The sequence below is a fragment of the Nerophis lumbriciformis genome, linkage group LG37 (assembly GCF_033978685.3).
Source record: "Nerophis lumbriciformis linkage group LG37, RoL_Nlum_v2.1, whole genome shotgun sequence".
NCBI lineage: Eukaryota > Metazoa > Chordata > Actinopteri > Syngnathiformes > Syngnathidae > Nerophis > Nerophis lumbriciformis.
In genome coordinates this window covers 15,720,001-15,740,000 of record NC_084584.2, presented here as the reverse complement: position 1 = coordinate 15,740,000, position 20,000 = coordinate 15,720,001, and the positions used below count along the sequence as shown (strand labels likewise).

At 41.3% G+C, this 20,000-nt stretch overlaps 1 protein-coding gene across 1 annotated transcript in view; it reads left to right on the top strand.

Moving 5' to 3' along the window:
* The window catches only part of erf (Ets2 repressor factor), a 101,996-nt gene that overhangs the window by 1,158 nt on the left and 80,838 nt on the right, over positions 1–20,000 (top strand). The gene's annotated exons all lie outside the window — the stretch shown is intronic.

The window sequence follows — 20,000 nt, the reverse complement described above, 5'->3', positions numbered from 1 at the left end:
GGATCTAGTAAATAGTGTGAGGGTCCAGTCCGTAGTGGATCTAGTTAATAGTGTGAGAGTCCAGTCCATAGTGGATCTAGTTAAAAGTGTGAGAGTCCAGTACGTAGTGGATCTAGTTAATAGTGTGAGAGTCCAGTCCATAGTGGATCAAGTTAATAGTGTGAGAGTCCAGTCCTTAGTGGATCTAGGTAATAGTGTGAGAGTCCAGTCCATAGTGGATCTAGTTAATAGTGTGAGAGTTCAGTCCGTAGTGGATCTAGTTAATAGTGTGAGAGTCCAGTCCATAGTGGATCTAGTTAATAGTGTGAGAGTCCAGTCCATAGTGGATCTTGTTAATAGTGTGAGAGTCCAGTCCGTAGTGGATCTAGTTAATAGTGTGAGAGTCCAGTCCATAGTGGATCTAGTTAATAGTGTGAGAGTCCAGTCCATAGTGGATCTAGTTAATAGTGTGAGAGTCCAGTCCGTAGTGGATCTAGTTAATAGTGTGAGAAGCCAGTCCGTAGTGGATCTAGTTAATAGTGTGAGAGTCCAGTCCCTAGTGGATCTAGTTAATAGTGTGAGTCCATAGTGGATCTAGTTAATAGTGTGAGAGTACAGTCCATAGTGGATCTAGTTAATAGTGTGAGAGTCCAGTCCAGAGTGGATCTAGTTAGTAGTGTGAGAGTCCAGTCCGTAGTGGATCTAGTTAATAGTGTGAGAGTCCAGTCCATTGTGGATCTAGTTAATAGTGTGAGAAGCCAGTCCGTAGTGGATCTAGTTAATAGTGTGAGAGTCCAGTCCATAGTGGATCTAGTTAATAGTGTGAGTCCATATTGGATCTAGTTAATAGTGTGAGAGTACAGTCCATAGTGGATCTAGTTAATAGTGTGAGAGTCCAGTCCATAGTGGATCTAGTTAGTAGTGTGAGAGTCCAGTCCGTAGTGGATCTAGTTAATAGTGTGAGAGTCCAGTCCATTGTGGATCTAGTTAATAGTGTGATAGTCCAGTCCATAGTGGATCTAGTTAATAGTGTGAGAGTCCAGTCCATAGTGGATCTAGTTAATAGCGTGAGAGTCCAGTCCATAGTGGTTCTAGTTAATAGCGTGAGAGTCCAGTCCATAGTGGATCTAGTTAATAGTGTGAGAGTCCAGTCCATAGTGGAGCTAGTTAATAGTGTGAGAGTCGAGTCCACAGTGGATCTAGTTAATAGTGTGAGAATCCAGTCTGTAGTGGATCTAGTTAATAGTGTGAGAGTCCAGTCCATAGTGAATCTAGTTAATAGTGTGAGAGTCCAGTCCATAGTGGATCTAGTTAATAGTGTGAGAGTCCAGTCCGTAGTGGATCTAGTTAATAGTGTGAGAATCCAGTCCTTAGTAGATCTAGTTAATAGTGTGAGAGTCCAGTCCATAGTGGATCTAGTTAATAGCGTGAGAGTCCAGTCCATAGTGGATGTAGTTAATAGTGTGAGATGCCAGTCCATAGTGGATCTAGTTAATAGTATGAGAGTCCAATTCATAGTGGATGTAGTTAATAGTGTGAGAGTTCAGTTCGTAGTGGATCTAGTTAATAGTGTGAGAGTCCAGTCCATAGTGGATCTAGTTAATAGTGTGAGAGTCCAGTCCATAGTGGATCTTGTTAATAGTGTGAGAGTCCAGTCCATAGTGGATCTAGTTAGTAGTGTGAGAGTACAGTCCATAGTGGATCTAGTTAATAGTGTGAGAGTCCAGTCCATAGTGGATCTAGTTAATAGTGTGATAGTCCAGTCCATAGTGGAGCTAATTAATAGTGTGAGAGTCCAGTCCGTAGTGGATCTAGTTAATAGTGTGAGAGTCCAGTCCATAGTGGATCTAGTTAATAGTGTGAGAGTCCAGTCCGTAGTGGATCTAGTTAATAGTGTGAGTCCATAGTGGATCTAGTTAATAGTGTGAGAGTCCAGTCCGTAATGGATCTAGTTAATAGTGTGAGAGTCCAGTCCGTAGTGGATCTAGTTAATAGTGTGAGAGTCCAGTCCATAGTGGATCTAGTTAATAGTGTGAGAGTCCAGTCCATAGTGGATCTAGTTAATAGTGTGAGAGTCCAGTCCATAGTGGATCTAGTTAATAGTGTGAGAGTCCAGTCCATAGTGGATCTAGTTAAAAGTGTGAGAGTCCAGTCCATAGTGGGGCCTGCAGGGGATCATCTTGAGTGGAGACAGGTCAGCAGCGCATAGACGTCCCCAACTGATGCACAGATGAGTGGTCCAACCTGGGTCACGACTTTGAACATCTAGCACTTCATCTGTGGTCACCTAATCTGTGCCCCTCCTCTCCTGAAAAGAGATGGCAGATCAACTGGTCTAAAAAGGGGGGTCTATTTAAAGGCTAGAGTATACAAATGAGTTTTAAGATGGGACTTAAATGCTTCTACAGAGGTAGCATCTCTAACTTACTGGGAGGGCATTCCAGAGTACTGGAGCCCCAATAGAAAACGCTCCATAGCCCAAATACTTTTTTGGTGGCTCTGGGAATCACTAATAAGCCAGAGTTCTTGCCGGGACATGTGGTACAATACAATCGGCAAGATAGGATGGAGCTAGACTGTGTAGTATTTTATACGTACCGTAAGTAGTAAAACCTTAAAGTCACATCTTAAGTGCACAGGAAGCCAGTGCAGGTATATATATATATATATATATATATATATATATATATATATATATATATATATATATATATAGGTGTATATGTATGTAGGTATATACAGTATAGGTGTAACATGATCAAACTTTCTCGTTCTTGTCAAGTCTAGCAGCCGCATTTTGTACCAACTGCAGTCTTTTAATGCTCGACATAGGGAGGCCCGAAAATAATGCGTTTGAGTAATCATCTCCTTGTGCATCTTTCCTAAAGGCCGGAGTGTTGTCTTGCAGGGAACCGGCAATGTACAAGTCCTACTTTTTTATTTGCATGACGGACTTTGACTTGCTTGAGGTGCTCTCGTTGAAAACGAAGTCGGGAGTGAGTCAAGTCAGGCCATTGTGCTGCCAAATGTGCTCATTTCAAGCTTAAACTTGCCTTTTTTGCACATCGTAAGAGTTAATCCTCGAGAAGCGTGCGCTTTATGGGACTTAATCAAACTTTTTTTTTTTCACCAAGTACCACCAAAATGATCAACTTTTTAAATACAGTAGCGTAGTAGGCCTAAGTATTCGACAAGGCAGATGTTTTGTTTAACAAGTATATTTAATATTTTGGGCCACTGCGACATTACACACAGTTTGAACAGTAACACTGTTTGAATATAGGAAAATAAAACACTGTACATAATTAATGAATCAAATCCTAGTGGTACGGGTACCACAGTTTGAGAATCACTGATCATTAGATCAGTTTATGATAAAGTCCAAAAGTAAGCCCGTGTATGTTTGGCCCAGAAGCAACTTCACCACAGCAGTTAGGAAATAAAACTAATATTGAAATACAAGTAAAAATAAATGACATCATGGTTGCCTACAAAGCTTCACTCCTGTGCCAGATCACAATCATATGTCTTTATTAGAGTAGGAGATTATTCGGCCTGATTAGATCACCCCTGCTGGGATAAGAATCCTGATAGATGCCCTGAATGGAGAACGGCACCATCAACTTTTTTCTCTCCTCGATTATCAGCCAACATTTTCTCTATCATGTCTGTCCTCAAACTTTACAGGTAAGACTTTTAAGAGCTTGGTCTAGTCATAAAAGTATGTCCTATATTCTTACAACATGGCAGAAAGTGCTCGTGGTTTTGCTGCCACACAACTGGAATCTATTGGTGGCGGTCATTTTAATGGATGCTGCGGCAGAGAATAATAAGTGAGCCAAAAAAACTAAACATAATTAGGACTGTGCAATATGGCTGAAAACTGTATCACAATAGATGTGTTTGTTTTATGTCAGTTGATATTGCTAATTATTAATATTTGTATGACCTATGGAAAATTAGGACCAGGAGAATATATATTAAGTGTAAACATTTTCATTTCAAATGTAACCTTCCTCTGTTTATAATCCCCTCAGCTCTCAAGGCAGAAAGGAAATGTCAGCACAACCAAATTCTAAACATTGAACACTTAACCTACCTTAATCTACCATGAATTGATTAACGTGGACCCCGACTTAAACAAGTTGAAAAACTTATTCGGGTGTTACCATTTAGTGGTCAATTGTACGGAATATGTACTGTACTGTGCAATCTACTAATAAAAGTTTCAATCAATCAACAATAACTTCTTAAAACGAAGGTGCAAAAATAAGGAATATGTAAGAAATGCTAAATAAAGTGTAACAAAGTAGTGCAAAGTGTGAAAATGTAAACATAGAGTAACCTGAGAACTATTTTCTGCAGGTTTAGTGCCAGGAAGTTACAGCTTTGTGCCTATGTGTCAAAGTCAAGGCCTGCGAATGATCGATCTATGGCCCCCGGGATGATATTTGATTAGTATTAGAACCGGCCCGCAGGCCACAGCCGCCTGCTGCTGTTTTGCACGCACCAATACTCTCATCGTGTTGGCGCTAGGAACTTTCAAAATGTCATCAAGTCATAGAAATGGGGTCCCACTTTTTTGTAAGCGTTTTGGCCCCTGAGCTAAAATGAGTTTGACACCACTGCTCTAAAGGGTGAGCGCGGCTAAGGTGGTGTGGTATTAGCGGTCTTGGTGGGGACGAGTACCTTGCATCATTTACAGACCACATTGGTCTGACTACGGTCTGTTTTTAAAAATATCCCAAAGACTGCCATTCTGTCAAAGGTGACTTTTTCTGTTTTATCCACAATTTATTCGCTCTCTGCATCACTCATTTGTACTTTCTCTTCTCACTCAAGAATCAACCAACCTTCCAGCTTCTTCCGACGGAAAAAAATAAATATCAAACACACTTTTTATTGTTATCGATTACGTGTTTATCGCAATATATATTGATATTGTTTTACCACCAAGCCCTATTAGATATCGAAATGACCTATGTATTTGAAATGTCGCCCGTGGGTTGGGATGGCTACCTTCCACGATATGGTACCAATTCTATATATTATGTCAGACCCACTCGACGTCCATTGCATCCGGTCTCCCCTAGAGGGGGGAGGTCACCCACATATGCGGTCCTCTCCAAGGTTTCTCATAGTCATTCACATCGACGTCCCATTGGGGTTGTGAGTTTTTCCTTGCCCTTATGTGGGCTCTGTACCGCGGATGTCGTTGTGGCTTGTGCAGCCCTTTGAGACACTTGTGATTTTGGGCTATATAAATAAACATTGATTGATTGATTGATTGAATTCCTCGGTACCTCGCAATCGGTACTCGTCAGTACCAATTTTTGCTACTTTTGTGTGTTCATGCGCTAATAAATGTTCATTTGTTTAATAATGAAATCTATTTTCAATTTCAGATTAAGAATGTGCTGATAATAAGTGTGTTGTCCTTGTCATATCTTGTTTTTTTACACGTTTGTCCCAGTGAAGTGACTTATATTTATTTAGTGCTTTTTTCTAGAGACCCAAAGCGCTTGACATAGTGAAACCTATTATCTCCACTTAACTTACATTTAAACAAGTGTGGGTGGCACTGGGAGCAGGTGTGTAAAGTGTCTTGCCCAAGGACACACCGGCAGTGACTAGGGTGGCGAAGCAGGGGTCGAACCTTGAACCCTCAAGTTGCTACCAACTGAGTCACGCTGCCCCAGTAAGGAAGTAGTTTTCGCTATTAAGTTGAATGGGCCAGTCTTATCTTTTCGTGATTCCTACAAAGTGTTTATACTGTAAGTATTGAACGTATTTCACACCAGCTGTTGGTTGTACCGTATTTTCCGCACTATAAGGCGCACCGGATTATTAGCCGCACCTTCTATGAATTACATATTTCATAATTTTGTCCACCAATAAGCCGCCCCGGACTATAAGCCGCGCCTACGCTGCGCTAAAGTGAATGTCAAAAAAACGCTGCGCTAAAGTGAATGTCAAAAAAACAGTCAGATAGTTCAGTCAAACTTTAATAATATATTGAAAACCAGCGTTCTAACAACTCTGTCCCAAAATGTACGCAAATGTGCAATCACAAACATAGTAAAATTCAAAATGGTGTAGAGCAATAGTAACATAATGTTGCTCGAACGTTAATGTCACAACACACAAAATAAACATAGCGCTCACCTTCTGAAGTTATTCTTCATTCGTAAATCCTTCGAATTCTTCGTCTTCGGTGTCCGAATTGAAAAGTTGCGCAAGCGTGGTATCCAAAATGGCCGGTTCCGTCTCGTAGAAGTCATCGGGAGTCAGTGTCGCTGTTGTTCTGTGAATCCTGCCTTCCGGAAAGCTCGGACCACAGTTGTGACCGAAATATCTGCCCAAGCATTTACGATCCACTGGCAAATGTTGGCGTATGTCGTCCGAGGCTGTCTGCCCGTCTTAGTGAAGGTGTGTTCGCCTTCGGAGCTGTGTGAAAAAAGCCACCCGGCCTCTTCGCGTAAACTTCCCTTAACCACTCGCTCATCTTTTCTTCATCCATCCATCCCTTCGAGTTAGCTTTTATGATGACGCCGGCTGGAAAGGTCTCTTTTGGCAAGGTCTTCCTTTTGAATATCACCATGGGAGGAAGTTAGCATGGCAAGCTAGAACCACAGTGAAGGATGACTTCTCATTCCCTGTGGAGCGAATATTCACCGTACGTGCTCCCGTTCCACAGTGCAGTTCAGTTGCTGTGAAATACGGTAGTAATCCGTGTGCGGATGGAGAGATTGCGTCTTTTTATGAACCGGATCGTTTAGTAGGAGCCATTTTGTGGTCTTTACAGATGTAAACAGGAAATGAAACGTACGGTGATATCCGCGCGTTTTTTCTTCTTCTTCCGGGGGCGGGTGAAGCGCTTCCTGTTCTATGGGGGCGGGTGAAGCGCTTCCTGTTCTATGGGGGCGGGTGCTTTCCTTGGCGGTTGCTTGCGTAGAAGAAGAAGCGCTTCCTGTTCTACCGGGAAAAAAGATGGCGGCTGTTTACCGAAGTTGCGAGATCGAAACTTTATGAAAATTAATCGTAATAAAGCGCACCGGGTTATAAGGCGCACTGTTAGCTTTTGAGAAAATTTGTGGTTTTTAGGTGCGCCTTATAGTGCGGAAAATACGGTAGTTTAGATTACCAGATCTGGAAGTGTTGAAATCGTCAAGTAAAATCGCTAATGCTAATCAGCAGCTTGTCTATGGCATATCCACTGCAAATTAGCATCAAGCTAGCACATTTTGAAGAGTAGAGCCTTAGTTTTGAGTAATTTCTATCAAGAATGCTTGCTTTGTTGGCTTTAAAAAGAATTGCAACATAACCTAAAGTGGTGCTTCTCAAATATATTCTGTTAGGCGCCCCCAAGGTAGAATAAAATATTTCACACCCCTCCCCCACTCTCCACCGTGGCTATAAACAATATAACTTGTCTATAAAATTGTTATAACTATACCTCTGCATAACATTGTGAGTTAATTACCATTAAATGAAGCAACACACCGGTCTTTCCTCATCTCCTACGCCCACCAAGTGCTACATTTGCTTCATCATATGTTCCCCGAGGTTACATGCGCCCCCCCCACCCCCTGGCATCGCACCTCGCCCCCCTAACCCCATTATTCGAGAAGGACTGACCATAAGGCAGTTTGCTACAAATAAGCCTGTTTGCTTGCTAGTGTTTGAGTCGGTGCCGCAACCAAAGTCTGCAACCAAATTTGGCGTCACGTGCAACAGAAGTATCAAAATATGTGGATTGGAGATGTCCGATAATATCGAATTGCTGATATTATTGGCCGATAAATGTTTTTTATGTAATATCGGAAATTATCGGTATCTGTTTCAAAAAGTAAAATGTATGTCTTTTTTAAAACGCCGCTGTACGGAGTGGTACACGGACATAGGGAGAAGTACCGAGCAGTTGCTTCTCCAAGTCATACTTGCCAACCCTCCCGATTTTCCCGGGAGACTCCCGCATTTCAGTGCCCCTCCCGAAAATCTCCCTGGGCAACCATTCTCCCGAATTTCTCCCGTTTTCCACCCAGACAACAATATTGGGGGCGTGCCTTAAAGGCACTGCCTTTGCGTGCCGGCCCAATCACATAATATCTACGGCAGGGGTCACCAACGCGGTGCCCGCGGGCACCAGGTAGCCCGTAAGGACCAGATGAGTAGCCCGCTGGCCTGTTCTAAAAATAGCTCAAATAGCAGCACTTACCAGTGAGCTGCCTCTATTTTTTAAATTTTATTTATTTACTAGCAAGCTGGTCTCGCTTTGCTCGACATTTTCAATTCTAAGAGAGACAAAACTCAAATAGAATTTGAAAATCCAAGAAAATATTTTAAAGAGTTGGTCTTCACTAACTGACAAAGAAACAGATAACAGATTTGGTGTCCAGTTCAAAGTGTGACATGATTTATTTAAAAATTTGAGAGTTGAATTTTGTATTTTACATGAGTTATTATTTGTACAAACATGGTGCAAAGTAATTCATGATTTGTTAAAAAATGTTAGTGGCTAGCTAGTTAAAATGGGATATTGTGATTTCACAAGACTGTCTTAGAAGTGATCATTTGAAAATGTTCAATTTGAAAAATGTGCATTTAGAGAAAATATAAATATAAAGTGTTGCATATTGATATTTATCTGTTTCTATATATATTTATTGTGAGAAATCATTAAGATGATCAGTGTTTCCACAAAGATAAATATCATTAATTATTAATAATAACAGAGTTAAAGGTAAATTGAGCAAATTGGCTATTTCTGGCAATTTAATTAAGTGTGTATCAAACTGGTAGCCCTTCGCATTAATCAGTACCCAAGAAGTAGCTCTTGGTTTCAAAAAGGTTGGTGACCCTTGATCTACGGCTTTTCACACATAAGTGTTAGCAAGGCATTCTTGGTCAACAGCCATACAGGTCACACTGACGGTGGCCGTACAAACAACTTTAACACTGTTACAAATATACGTCACACTGTGAACCCACACCAAACAAGAATGACAAACACATTTCGGGAGAACACCCGCACCGTAACACAACATAAACACAACAGAACAAATACCCAGAACCCCTTGCAGCACTAACTCGTCCGGGACGCTACAATACACCCCCTCTCAACCTCACCCCCGCCCACCTCAACCTCCTCATGCTCTCTCAGGGAGAGCATGTCCCAAATTCCAAGCTGCTGTTTTGAGTCATGTTAAAAAAAAAATGCACATTGTGACTTCAATAATAAATATGGCAGTGCCATGTTGGCATTTTTTTCCATAATTTGAGTTGATTTATTTTGGAAAACCTTGTTTCATTGTTTAATGCATCCAGCACGCATCACAACAAAATTAGGCATAATAATGTGTTAATTCCACGACTGTATATATCGGTATCGGTTGATATCGGAATCGGTAATTAAGAGTTGGACAATATCGGATATCGGCAAAAAAGCCATTATCGGACATCTCTAATGTGGATCAATACTGGTGGGATTTGGTTAGTAAATTTTTTTAAGTGACAAACTGGGCACCCATGCCTACTTAGTATAGTGACAAAGTCTCTAAGTTGGCAACACTGATCCAGCCTACTACATCTTCTTATTCTCTGGTAGACCATGTGTGACCAAGCTGCATTCACAGACATTCCCGTTTTAATGTGTTTATGGGTGAGGGAAAACACGTAGCGCCAAATCTATTTGTGTCAAATTTATTTGTGACGGGCCGCATAATTAACGTGTTGTTGACGTCCATGTGGTCTGTTTCTGATGCCTTGTCAAGAAAGTGGAACATTTTGCATTCTGCATTTTGTATTTTTTTTTTGTGTGGCTTACAAGACCACGCTAAACTGTCACCACTGTTGTGTTGTCCACATGACACACAGGCCTTTTGTGTGCGTTTCCTGTGTGTGGCTCGGCGCACTTGCGGGTGCACACAAACGGGTCAGAACGGCACTCTCCTCCTATCAGGAAGTCAGCCGTCTGGCCCCCGACAAGTCCAATTTTCCACTTGTGTTGCTCCTTGTATCAACACGTGTGACGTCACCCACAGCCAGCTTTGTTGTGCTTAGTGTGTGTGTGTGTGTGTGTGTGTGTGTGTGTGTGTGTGTGTGTGTGTGTGTGTGTGTGTGTGTGTGTGTGTGTGTGTGTGTGTGTGTGTGTGAGAGCTGGGTGAAAGGGGCCATACATGAGCAATTAGCAGGCGTTAAGTCTGGCCAAGGCAGGGCTGTTGTTAATGACCTCCTGTGTATTTGTGTGTGTTGCCATATGTTGGCAACTTTCTCCACATAAGACTTTAGCATGCTCACAACAATGCAAGTGTTTGACCAAATTGAGGACGACCATTTGTTTAGGCGGCAAGAACAGGCAGAAATCTCCCACGGGGGGAGGCCAATTGGTGAGGCACAGGCGCATTACTTTGCGGCAAGATTTTGAGATCACGATTTGCTCAACTTTAGCTACTTTTTGCCCGTGAAGGCAGACATTTTACTGCCTTTTTTGTTCCAAGTAAATGGAACCAAAGTGGACGTGACAGTTTGGTAGATGTGTAAATATAATAAAGAAATAAAGAAAAAAGTCACTACAAGGATTGGAGAAATCTTCAGAAACTTGAACAATTCTCAACAATGTACAATAATAAGCAATTTAAAAAAAGAGCAAAAGGATATAAGACAAAAACATGCTAATACTAATTAATAACAGATTTGTTTTTAAATGTGTAGCTTTTTAAAAAAAAATTTTATAGTTTTTTTTAAGAAATTGTATGCATCAGTGCAGATTATGCAATTATATGAAGATGTCATAATGACCACGCCACTTGCCAGTATGTTGGCAATCTTGGTAAAATCCTGAAACTTGATGACGACTTCCTGATAGGGATGGTCAATAATGGGCCTCTTGCATTAAAGGCCTACTGAAATGTGATTTTCTTATTTAAACAGGGATAGCAGGTCCATTCTATGTGTCATACTTGATCATTTCGCGATATTGTCATATTTTTGCTGAAAGGATTTAGTAGAGAACATCGACGATAAAGTTCGCAAATTTTGGTCGCTGATAAAAAAGCCTTGCCTGTACCGGAAGTAGCAGACGGGTAGCGTGACGTCACAGGTTGTGGAGCTCCTCACATCTGCACATTGTTTACAATCATGGCCACCAGCAGCGAGAGCGATTCGGACCGAGAAAGCGACGATTTCCCCATTGATTTGAGCGAGGATGAAAGATTCGTGGATGAGGAAAGTGAGAGTGAAGGACTATAGGGCAGTGGGAGCGATTCAGATAGGGAAGATGCGGTGAGAGGCGGGTGGGACCTGATATTCAGCTGGGAATGCCTAAAACAGTAAATAAACACAAGACATATATATACTCTATTAGCCACAACACAACCAAGCTTATATTTAATATGCCACAAATTAATCCCGCATAACAAACACCTCCCCCCTCCCGTCCATATAACCCGCCAATACAACTCAAACACCTGCACGACACACTCAATCCCACAGCCCAAAGTACCGTTCACCTCCCCAAAGTTCATACAGCACATATATTTCCCCAAAGTCCCCAAAGTTACGTACGTGACATGCACATAGCGGCACGCACGTACGGGCAAGCGATCAAATGTTTGGAAGCCGCAGCTGCATGCGTACTCACGGTACCACGTCTGCGCATCCAACTCAAAGTCCTCCTGGTAAGAGTCTCTGTTGTCCCAGTTCATCTTCCGGGTATGTAAGCAATGAAAACACCGGCTGTGTTTGTGTTGCTGCAGTCGGCCGCAATACACCGCTTCCCACCTACAGCTTTCTTCTTTGCTGTCTCCATTGTTCATTGAACAAATTGCAAAAGATTCACCAACACAGATGTCCAGAATACTGTGGAATTTTGCGATGAAAACAGACGACTTAATAGCTGGCCACCATGCTGTCCCAAAATGTCCTCCACGCGCTGACGTCATCATACCGAGACGTTTTCAACAGGATATTTCGTGCAAAATTTAAAATTGCACTTTAGTAAGCTAACCCGGCCGTATTGGCATGTGTTGCAATGTTAAGATTTCATCATTGATATATAAACTATCAGACTGCGTGGTCGGTAGTAGTGGGTTTCAGTAGGCCTTTAATGATGTACAGTACAGGCTAAAAGTTTGGACACACCTCATTTCAATGCGTTTTCTTTATTTTCATGTCTATCTACATTGTAGATTGTCACTAAAGGCATCAAAACTATGACACTTGTGAAGTGAAAACCATTTCAGGTGACTACTTCTTGAAGCTCATTGAGAGAATGCCAAGAGTGTGCAAAACAGTAATCAGAGCAAAGGGTGGCTATTTTGAAGAAACTCGAATATAAAACATGTTTTCAATTATTTCACCTTTTTTTTGTTAAGTACATAACTCCACATGTGTTCATTCATAGTTTTGATGTGACAATCTACAATGTAAATAGTCATGAAAATAAAGAAAACCCATTGAATGAGAAGGTGTGTCTAAACTTTTGGCCTGTACTGTATATCATGACATAATATTTGATTTATAAATGATGATAGAACTATTACAAAGGCTCCTAATTATATATATACCTTTAGTATTAGAGATGCCGATAAATGCTTTAAAATTTAATATTGGAAATTATCGGTATCAGTTTCAAAATTACCGGTATCGGTTTCAAAAAGTAAAATTCATGACTTTTTAAAACGCCGTTGTGTACAAGGACGTAGGGAGAAGTACAGAGCGCCAATAAACCTTAAAGGCACTGCCTTTGCGTGCTGGCCCAATCACATATCTTCGGCTTTTCACACACACAAGTGAATGCAAATCATACTTGGTCGACAGCCATACAGGTCACACTGAGGGTGCCCGTATAAATAACTTTAACACTGTTACAAATATGCGCCACACTGTGAACCTACACCAAACAAGAATGACAAACACATTTCGGGAGAACATCTGCACCGTAACACAACATAAACACAACAGAACAAATACCCAGAACCCCTTGCAGCACTAACTCTTCCGGGACGCTACAATATACACCCCCCCCAACCCCGCCCACCTCAACCTCCTCATGCTCTCTCAGGGAGAGCATGTCCCAAATTCCAAGCTGCTGTTTTGAGGCATGTTAAAAAAAAAAAAAGCACTTTGTGACTTCAATAATAAATATGGCAGTGCCATGTTGGCATTTTTTTCCCCCATAACTTGAGTTGATTTGTTTTGGAAAACCTTGTTACATTGTTTAATGCATCGCAACAAAATTAGGCATAATAATGTGTCAATTCCACGACTGTATGTATCGGTATCGGTTGATATCGGAATCGGTAATTAAGAGTTGGGGAATATCGGATATCGGCAAAAAAGCCATTATCGGACAACTCTACTCCTAAATATATATTTATACCTTAGTATACTTGGTATTGTTACTGTCAATATTTGTATCGAATCACCCACTCCTGAGCTCTAGCTTAACGGTTAGCATGGCTTCCTGTATCCTCCTGCGGTGAAGTCTGGCATGTTTAGCTAGTCCTCCACAGTGTTGTGAGAAACTAAGTTTACTTGCGGCCGTGGAGTGGGGAGGATTAGTGACTCTTGCTGTGGAGTAACAATAGCAGCTAACTCTCGAGCAAGGGCGCCACATTGCATTCGTTCGCTTGTCGCTGTCAAATTTGCGCGACAAAGAATGTGTCATCAACATGCTTTATCACGATACAACGTTATTATTAAAAGCTCTGTCTGTCGAGAAAACGTACTTCCTGGGTCCGTGTCACAAGTATTGTGAAAATTGCTCACCCAGCGATGAAAAGAAAAGCCGGGACTAATTAAATATGGTCCTGGGTACATTAGTAACACCTGGCAACAGGATGTAGATTCCCCCGGTTGCCCTCCCATCATGCATCTGTTTTCGGTCCGACACAAACTATGACATTCCTGATTGCGACCCGGCCAAGTCCGGACTAGAAAAAGCCTGGAAAAACTGCCTCCGAGCGACGTCAGCGGGTCTCCGAAGAGTTGTGGAGCCACCGCGCAGGTCAACACCGCTGTGGATGCCTGGGCTCCGCACAGCGGCAGGCCTCTTTTCCTGGAAGTGTGTGTGTGTGCGTGTGTGTATGTGCGTATACAGTGGCTCTGCTGACCCGTGCACGAGTGGAGAGAATAGACGAGAGGTCCCACACAAGCTGGGACATGCTGGCCAAACAAACAGCAACGCTTCTCGCTCAGGAAAAGAGCGACAGGTCACCTCAGAGTGCTGATTGACATGAATGTGTGTGTGTGTGTGTGTGTGTGTGTGTGTGTGTGTGTGTGTGTGTGTGTGTGTGTGTGTGTGTGTGTGTGTGTGTGTGTGTGTGTGAGAATGTGTTCTGGCAATGCTTACTTAATGGGGACATCACTCTGTTTACACAGTCACCTTTAGGGGACCTCTGATGGTATGGGGACAAAAAAACAGGTCCCCTAAATGATAGTCAGATCCATTCTGAAGATGCCTAAGTGATTTTGAAGCTTTGGCCCATAAAACATGTTTACTGAAAAGTAGACATGTTTAACATCTAATTTGAACTTCTTCTTTTTTTTTTAAATGGTCCTCAGTAGTCACGTACAAATTTGTGTGAATTATGCAAAATTATTAAAATTTGGTCCCCATGAACCATATTACCGTATATTACCAAATAACCGCCCATGTCCTAATAGCCGCCCGGGGTCTTTGCATAATTTAGATTACAATGTAACTGGGGTTGCGTTTGCTGCAGTATTATTGTTTTGATGGTTTTATAGAGTACTTGGTACCATAATTGTATTTTTCCTGTATGCTGCTTTATTTAAACCTTGGAGTACTGTAGCCTTTATTTTATTTAAGTGACAGTATTATTGTTCTGTTTTGATGGTGGGTTTTATACTTGAGTAGGGATGATGTTTGATAATAAATTATCGAGTTCGAGCCCATTATCAAATCCTCTTATCAAACCGATTCCTTATCGATTCTTTTATCGAATCCAGATATGTTGTTGTATATGGAAAAAAACACAATATTTGGTTTAACAAAAGCTCACTTTTATTTTATAAGAAAAAAATAAAAATAAATATTGACTTATACCCCCCTAAAAAATAAAATAAATAAATATTGACTGTTGTTACCCAAAGTATATTAAGTGGGATTTTTCAGAAAAACAAATATATACAGTAACACAAAAACAACCTGTCTCTGTGATCACTATAGGTGAATAGCCATGCCTTGAGGCGTTTTTTCCGGTCCATTATTTTTGCTGCTTGTGTGACATCACAGAAAATGACGTAGCTCAGTCTAATGACTGAGCTACGTCATTTGCTGTGATGTTCCACGGGGCATTTCTTGTGGGACGGGATTCGTTCCCATGGATTCGAATAAAGAACCAACTCTTTTTCTTTACTATAGTGGCCTCGATATCAGGAACCGGTTCTCAAAAAGGGATTCGAGTCCATGGAATCGGTTCTTTTCTTATCCAACAACCGGGAGAACCGGTTTCGAACATCATCCCTATACTTGAGTACTTGGTACCATAATTTTATTTTTCCCGGTAAGCTGCTTTATTTAAAAAGTGTATTTATTTTTAGTATTGGTATTCTATTTGACAATTGTTGCACTACTGCCATGTGGAGGCCTTGTTGCTCTCTTGTCTTTTGATAGCCTACCTCATGTTGATCTCTTGTTTTTTTGTTTGTATGTTTACAATAGCTTTTACATTTAAAGTTTTTTGTACAAAAAAAAAAAATACTGGACAGTAACCATTGTAACCAAATAATGGCCTGGTGCAGGCTGGTGCAAAAATAAATAAAAGCCCTGTGCAAATAACCGCCTGCTTCTTTTAAAGGGGAACATTATCACAATTTCAGAAGGGTTAAAACCATTAAAAATCAGTTCCCAGTGGCTTATTTTATTTTTCGAAGTTGTTTTCAAAATTTTACCCATCACGCAATATCCCTAAAAAAAGCTTCAAAGTGCCTGATTTTAACCATCGTTATAAACACCCGTCCATTTTCCTGTGACGTCACACAGTGATGCCAACACAAACAAACATGGCGCATAGAACAGCAAGATATAGCGACATTAGCTCGGATTCAGACTCGGATTTCAGCGGCTTAAGCGATTCAACAGATTACGCATGTATTGAAACGGATGGTTGTAGTGTGGAGGCAGGTAGCGAAAACGAAATTGAAGAAGAAACTGAAGCTATTGAGCCATATCGGTTTGAACCGTATGCAAGCGAAACCGACGAAAACGACACGACAGCCAGCGACACGGGAGAAAGCGAGGACGAATTTGGCGATCGCCTTCTAACCAACGATTGGTATGTGTTTGTTTGGCATTAAAGGAAACTAACAACTATGAACTAGGTTTACAGCATATGAAATACATTTGGCAACAACATGCACTTTGAGAGTGCAGACAGCCCAGTTTTCATCAATTAATATATTCTGTAGACATACCCTCATCCGCTCTCTTTTCCTGAAAGCTGATCTGTCCAGTCCAGTTGGAAATGCATCTGCTTTGAGTGTCGCAGGATATCCACACATTCTTGCCATCTCTGTCGTAGCATAGCTTTCGTCGGTAAAGTGTGCGGAACTAACGTCCAATTTCTTGCCACTTTCGCATCTTTGGGCCACTGGTGCAATTTGAATCCGTCCCTGTTCGTGTTGTTACACCCTCCGACAACACACCGACGAGGCATGATGTCTCCAAGGTACGGAAAACAGTCGAAAAAACGGAAAATAACAGAGCTGATTTGACTCGGTGTTTGTACTGTGTTTGAGAAAATGGCGGATTGCTTCCCGATGCGACGTCACATTGTGACGTCATCGCTCCGAGAGCGAATAATAGAAAGGCGTTTAATTCGCCAAAATTCACCCATTTAGAAATCGGAAATCGGTTAAAAAAAATATATGGTCTTTTTTCTGCAACATCAAGGTATATATTGACGCTTACATAGGTCTGGTGATAATGTTCCCCTTTAAACGCCTGTCTCCAAAATCGATTTTGTGAAATAAACGCCCGGGCTACTATTTGGTAATATAGGGTAACTCTTTTTCCCCAGGGTCCCCAGTAAGAATGATCAGCACATTACTTCATCAATCCAGAGATTTAAAGACGTGTATGAGCGAACTGGGCAGTGGTCATTCTACACCATTTTTTTTATGCCTCCACAACCTGTAGAAAGGGTGGTCCCCACAAGTGATGATCCAAAACCTGGTCCCCATTCCAAATGATAACCTGTGTGTGTGTGTGTGTGTGTGTGTGTGTGTGTGTGTGTGTGTGTGTGTGTGTGTGTGTGTGTGTGTGTTTGTTTTAACACCCAAAAGACCCATTGTGTGCTCGTGTTTTCATATACGCTGCCCGGCCACATTATTGGCTACTTTTGAAGTTTCTGCAGGAAAATGTACCTGAGTGGGGGCAGACGGGTGTTTTGACTGGACTCATCCTGACTGAAATGTTATGACTGTGATCTCTGACACATGGCGAGCCAGAGAACCACTTCGGTCCAGGTGTGATCCCATGCCGCTCTCTCACACAAACCCCCAGAACCTCGCATAGTTCAAGTGGACCGGGGCCCGGCAGCTCTCGTAATTAGAGAGATCCAGAATGTTGTTGTTTTTTCTCTCCTAAATGGCGGCATTCAAACGTTCCAACTGTGGCATCTGTTGGCAGCGGCTCGCGAGTGGAAAGTCTGCAGCGGGGAAAAAGTGAGGTGTATTCCAAGTGAATTAACTTTCTCACCAGCGACCACCGCCCAGCAGAAGAGCTGGCAGCGGGATGGAGGAGGAGGAGGGGGGAAGAAAAGCGGTTTGGGTTTTGTGGCGTTTGCATTTGGTCGGTCCAGCCAGGAGAACACTTGCTGGCACGACACCTGCTTTCTGAAAGACTTGAAGGAGAGTTTCTACATTTAAAACACTTCCTTGTGTTTTACATCGGGATGTGTGCCAAATTTGATACTTTTATAGGCACCGCTCAGATTTCATCGGTACACAAAATCATACAGTGCCATGCTTCGATGCCATTGTTGCACGTGACACCAATTTATATTGGATTTGCCATAAGCAGGCTACTATTAGCATCAGCAATTTTACATGGCGATTTCAACAACTCCAAATTTGGTAATAAGCTACAACTAAGATGAATGTTACAATCAAACAGCTGGTGTGCTATAAGCACAATAATTACAGTGTAAACACTTTGTAGGGCCCAACACTTCCATGTTAAACAACGTTTCACGGATAGCCTATACCAGTGTTTTTCAACCTTTTTTGAGCCAAGGCACATTTTTTGCGTTGAAAAAATCCAGAGGCACACCACCAGCAGAAATCATTAAAAAACGAAACTCAGTTGACGGTAAAAAGTTGGATATGACTTTAAACCATACCGCCCGAATGCAGCTGAGATAGGGTACAGCGACCCCCCGCGACCCCGAAAGGGACAAGCGGTAGAAAATGGAAGGTTCTATGGATGGGCTTTAAACCATAACCAACCATGCATCACTATAGCTCTTGTCTCAAAGTAGATGTACTGTCACGACCTGTCATATCACGCCATGACTTATTTGAAGTTTTTTGCTGTTTTCCTGTTCTTGTCTTGCGCTCCTATTTTGGTGGCTTTTTCTCTTTTTTCTGGTATTTTCCTGTAGCAGTTTAAAGTCTTCCTTTGAGCAATATTTCCCGCATCTATTTTGTTTAAGCAATCAATAATATTTCAGTTGTTTTTATCTTTCTTTGTGGGGACATTGTTGATTTTTATGTCATGTTCGGATGTATACTGTGGACGCCGTCTTTGCTCCACAGTAAGTCTTTGCTGTCGTCCAGCATTCGGTTTTTGTTTACTTTGTAGCCAGTTCAGTTTTAGTTTCGTTCTGCATAGCCTTCCCTAAGCTTCAATGCCTTTTCTTAGGGGCACTCACCTTTTGTTTATTTTTGGTTTAAGCATTAGACACCTTTTTACCTACACGCTGCCTCGCGCTATTTCCGACATCGACAAAGCAATTAGCTACCTGCTGCCACCTACTGATATGGAAGCGTATTACACGGTTACTCTGCTGAGCTCTAGACAACGCCCACACTCAACAACAACACATCATTTGCAGACTATAATTACTGTTTTGCAAAAAATATTTTTAACCCAAATAGGTGAAATTAGATAATCTCCCACGGCACACCAGACTGTATCTCACGGCACACTAGTGTGCCACGGCACAGTGGTTGAAAAACACTGACCTATACCAAGGGTATCGAAACTTTTTCCTCAAAGAAAAGTCAAAAGTATGCGGGGGCCCTTTGGTACTTTCTTATATAGTTAAAAAATATATATAAAATCAGACATTGCAAATATGTAAAGACAAAACTTACTGTGAGCTTTGTGTTGTAGGTGACAAAGTGTACTATTGTTAGTTACTACAGGGGTGTCCAACGTGGTGCCAGGGAGCCATTTACGACCTGCAACATATTGTTGAAAAACCCCAATAGAAATGTAAGAAAAAACAAAGAAAATATATGTAAAGTAATGATTAATAGCTGAAATGTTGATACTAATAACAATACAATTTGTCACTTATAACTAGGGATGATGTTTGATAAGAAATTATCGAGTTCGAGCCTATTATCGAATCCTCTTATCGAACCGATTCCTTATCGATTCTCTTATGGAGTCCAGATAGGTTGTTGTATATGGAAAAAAACACAATATTTGGTTTAACAAATCACTTCAATACTATAGTATTACCATATCTGAGTTATTGTGCAGAAATGTGGGGAAATAACTACAAATGTGTGCTACATTCATGAACCGTGTTACAAAAAAGATCAATTAGACTGATACATAATGTTGGATATAGAGAACATACAAACACTTTATTTATTGAGTCAAAAATATTAAAGTTCGCTGATTTGGTAAAATTGCAAACAGCTAAAATGATGTGGAATTAAATGATGGAATGGATTAAGTAAAGAAGTTAAACATTGTACTGATATGATCCACTTTTAAGAGGTTGTTCAAATAAATAGTGCTTACAAAGTACAAAGAGGAA